Raw genomic sequence first — 4,560 nt, forward strand, 5'->3', positions numbered from 1 at the left:
CATCTCCTGAACTAATCACGAAGTATGGAAAGAGAGTCCCAGAGAAGGAAGCCTGAGGGAAGGAGAAAATGTGGGAGCCATCAGCCATGTTGTAGAAGGAGACGTCCCCTGCCTGGTGGTCCAGGAACACCCCCACCCTAAGCCTGGGGTGGAAAGCCTGCATGAGGGATAGTGGTGTCTGAGGTACAGTACAGGCACAATATCCTCTTTCAAATCTCCCCACAGCCCAGAAACCCTTATCTGGGGACTCTATATACCAGCCTTTCCTGTTCACACCTTCCTGACAGACCCCCAGGGCCCACTCGTTTTGGTCTCCATCCCTGATCTCCACCTCCCAGTAACAGCGCCCTGATGTGATGCCCTCAAAGCCCAGTACACTGAAGGTATCTGCAGAGTTCACAAAGGAGTCCTTCAAGGTCACACTTGTGTTTTCATGAGAGATGACAAGGTCTGAATGGGCAGATGCTGGATCCAGAGTGACAGGCCCTGCAGAGAAAGTTATCTATCATTCAAGGTCCTCCCCTCCCCGAGAACACACAACCACCCCTCAAACCGGAATCCCAGCTGCATGGGAGGAAGGCTAAGCACCCTGACAGTAGGAACTTGTGATTCAAGTCTATGGGCCTCCAGGCAGGAAAAGGACCCACAAGACTGATTTCAGGGTGAGATATGTCACAGAGCCCTTGAGGACCAGCCTGCTCTCCAAGGACAGAAGGATGTCTATTTAGCATTCAATACCAGCCGAAGTCATCAACCCCACCTGTGTGTGACTATCAGCACCACATCCCACCCCACACTATTGCTGGTGCCAGAATCTATATCACCACTGAGAACTGAAGGAGAGGCCACGGGGACAGCAGTAGGAAAATCCAGAAAAAACACAGTCACTCACAGGCCTGGAACTTCTCCTTCCGCCAATCTACAAGGAAAATACACATTTCATATCAGGGGTTCGTAAAGACTGTAAAACACACATTAGGGTGGGTACCTAGGGTGGGTACTGAAGCTGCTAATGAAGGATTTGTGGGGAAAATGTTTGGAAACATTCACTTGATACATTTATTGCTCTTTTATACACACACATTCACAGAGAATGATCATTTTGCAACCTTTTGATGAAGACCTAGCCACAAACCTTAATACTCAGGGATTGAGAAGCAGGAGACTGACCTGAACAGAAAGATCTTTGCCATATTTGCCTACCAAATTATTCTATCTCAAGGCCTTAGCCACATATCTATAATGAAAGATAGGTTTTCTAGAGAAAGAATTGGGGAGATAAAAACTTTTGTTCACTATTGAAGAACTGATGGAGCTGAACTTGGAGGTTGTGTCTGAGCCATGGGTAGAGAGAACACAACTGGCTAAGCTGAACTTGGAGGATGACTAAGTGCCAGGAGAGAAGAGAGCTCAGCGTACAGCACTCGAGAAATCTGACCCAGGTAGAAGACAATGCAGAGGTTTCCAGAGATGGAGACATTCAAACAAGGAAGCATGACAAGCGCTGAAAAGATGAAATACGAATAACTTCTTCGATTTTTGTAGGAACAAAACCATCCCTATAGATATGGCATATGGTGAAAATATTTTAAAATGCTGACTCTAGTTTCACGGTACTGTTTCCTTTTTGTTTAATGAAAGGTATAGAATAAAAAGTATACATTAAAATAGACATACATTAAAACACATGCAACTTAAATTTGGCAGAGAAGGTGAGAATGGTAAAAGAAGACCACACAATTGTTACTGTGTAGTAACAAATCCCTGCAAGAATCAGTAAGGTGTCTGAGGTGGCTTCTCACCCATCTGGTACCCAGGCCTCCTTCACCCTCTGGCTTCCCCACGGTCTCTCACTATCTGTATTCCTGACCCTAAACAGAAGCATTCCAAGCAGGAACAGAGCCTATGACATAGGCTCAGAGGGCGCAGAGCCTTCACTCACCCCACGGCTAAGGGTCCTCGAGACCACCCTCACTGCACTAGCATCCCTGGAACCACACACCTGCCCCAGCTCCTCTGGAAGGTAGAAATGGCCTCATTATCAGAGGCAAACTCATTATATGCTTACCTTAAAAGGGCTTAGGAATGGAAGTTTTTCTGAAATATTTTAAAGAGGACTCAAGGAGTCCATTAAATTTCATGTCATGAACCTTGAAAACTCTCAGTGCACTTCCCAGATTCACACCATGTGGCTATAACTTTTGACCTTGTGACCTTTGGCCTCTCTTCATTCACTTGGTCCACTCAAAACCTCAACAGGGCATATCCCCCCCACATTCCTATACTTCCTTCACATCTCCTCCTCTCTTCCCTCTAATCTTTTCCTCAGTGATTTGTTCCCCTACCCCTTCTCCAGGAAGTAATTTAACCTCTCACTGTCTCCTTTTCCAATCTTCTACATTAACCCTGAAAAGGGGAGGAGGAGCCTGAGCCCTTCAGACAAATATTCTCCTAAAATGGAAGGTGATGGTCATAAATAATCCATCATATGTTACATTTTTAGCTTTGTGACAAAAAAACGCACTTTGGATTTTCCATATAATTTCAGATCTTTCACACCCTCATCCAAGGAGTCCATAAATATCCCAAAGGTGGTGGACCCCAGAGTCAGAACACCTCCTCCTCATCAACCAAGGAGGCTTGGAGGATGAAAGCCAGCCTGGACATGGGGTCAGAGCATGAGGAAGCAGAGACAAGACCAATATTCCACAGGACCAGGGAGAAACAGGGAAACCAAAACTAGAGCCCAAGAGAGTAGGAATTGTCGAGCAAGAAGGATTCAAACCAAAGGTCCCATAAGCAAGCGAGCATGACTTCTGAAATCTTCCAGAGATGAGCAAATTCTGATCCACACAGCCATTACCCTGCTGCCAACCCTCCTCACCACTGATGCCTCCTAGTCCCTGTCACAAGAAGTCCCGGTTACACCAGGTGTTGGGGAGGCGCTGCTGACCCTGACAGCGCCCTGCAGTAGAGGACGGGCAGGATGGAGGCACACCTGTGTTCCGAGGAGGAGTCCCTGCAGTCTCCAGTTGGAGGTTACAAAGGTGACAAGAAGACCAAGGACACCTACCCACCCTGGTGTGGGGTCCCCTCAGGGAGAAGGCAGCAGAGTCTAGGTTGGGGAGGGGAGGCCACAGGAACTCAGCGCCACTTACCTGCATACAGCTGGGCCTTCCTCCAGGCTGAAAGGGAACACACTCTGGTGAGACCTCAGCCAGAAGAAACCTGCTCAGTGTGAATCCACTGGCCGTTGCCTCCCCTCTGCTCTGCAGGTGAGGCTAACTACAGTGGGGGAGAGGCTCAGAGGAGGTGACCTCCTGCCACCTGTAGACAGCAGGTGAGGTGGGGAATCCCCTGGAGCACAGGTCAGAAGCCTGCAGCTCTCTGCACTGACTTCCACCACTGTCCCACTGCTGTGTGGCCTTTGGCTAGTTCACCTAATTGCTCTTCCCTCAAAATCCTTCAAAACTCCTGTTTCACCTGCTACTCCATGTTGCTACTCAGGCACAGAAGTTGCTTGTTTGAATATATTTTAGGGGAAAAAATGATAAATTACTCCACAATTTTACAATTAATTATTGCATCAGTATTTTCTGGAAAAATATTTATGAAAATTTGACATGGGGGATTTCTCTGGGGGTCCGGTGGCTAAGTCTCTGTGCTCCCAATGCAGGGGGCCCAGGTTCGATCCCTGGCCAGGGAACTAGATCCCACATACTGCAACTAAGACCCAGCACAGCCAAATAAAAATAATTATTTTTAAAAAATTGACATGAAGCAGGAATTTTAAAAGAACATAGATATAAGGTCAACTCCAAGGTAGAACTGGCCAAGCATTCCCAGAAGAAATCATTCTAGAGACACATGTCATTTTTCTGGGCAGCCCATGACTTTTCCATGCACAGTCAGCCCAGGTATCCCTTCAATCACTTTCTCATCATCATCTTGAGGAAGTGGAGAAAAGAGACTCTCCCTGGATGGTTGCTGGGATAGAGGAAGGAGGTCACACACAAACTTAATCACCATTTATTTGTGTAGCTCCTTCAGTGAAATCTCAGGGCATGTCGTTTTGGTCCTCGGGTACTGATCAAAAACCAGATGCATTCAGGCTACAAAGCTGTCAATAATTTTCAGGTTGATCATGGTTGGAATAAGACCCAGGGTCTGTGAGAAACTCTGAGGTGGCCATCAGACCCAAGTTCCCTGCCAGCACAGTTCTGCAAGGGGCCTAGGAGCTGGGTTCTGCCCCTCCAGCTTCCACTTCCACCTCACAAAAGGGGGTCCACATGTCTAGACAGAAACAAGGAAACGGACACCTTGGCACAGGTAAGACAGACCCAAGGACATCTGGAGAGTCACTCACCAGCCAGGTAAGCAGATTTCCTCCTCTCTGAAAAGCAAGAGACAGGAAAACAGGTAAGCTAAGAACCAGAATATCTCCTGTGAAGGGGGTGCAGAGAGCTCAAGAGGAAAAGTAGTTTACCTAGTTCTTCCTGAAGTTTAGCTGAAAGAGAAGGAAAACAAAAAAAGGATGAACTCCAACCCCTAAGAAAAAGA

At 47.1% G+C, this 4,560-nt stretch overlaps 1 long non-coding RNA gene across 1 annotated transcript; it reads right to left on the reverse strand.

Moving 5' to 3' along the window:
* Positions 1-428: 428 nt before the first annotated feature.
* Positions 429-3,222, reverse strand: LOC136151745 (uncharacterized). Its single transcript, XR_010660083.1, has 3 exons — positions 3,159-3,222; positions 893-919; positions 429-486 (listed from the first exon to the last, which is right to left on the reverse strand). It is a non-coding gene; the product is annotated as an uncharacterized lncRNA (long non-coding RNA).
* Positions 3,223-4,560: the final 1,338 nt, after the last annotated feature.

This window comes from Muntiacus reevesi, chromosome 20 (assembly GCF_963930625.1).
Source record: "Muntiacus reevesi chromosome 20, mMunRee1.1, whole genome shotgun sequence".
Classification (NCBI taxonomy): Eukaryota; Metazoa; Chordata; class Mammalia; order Artiodactyla; family Cervidae; genus Muntiacus; species Muntiacus reevesi.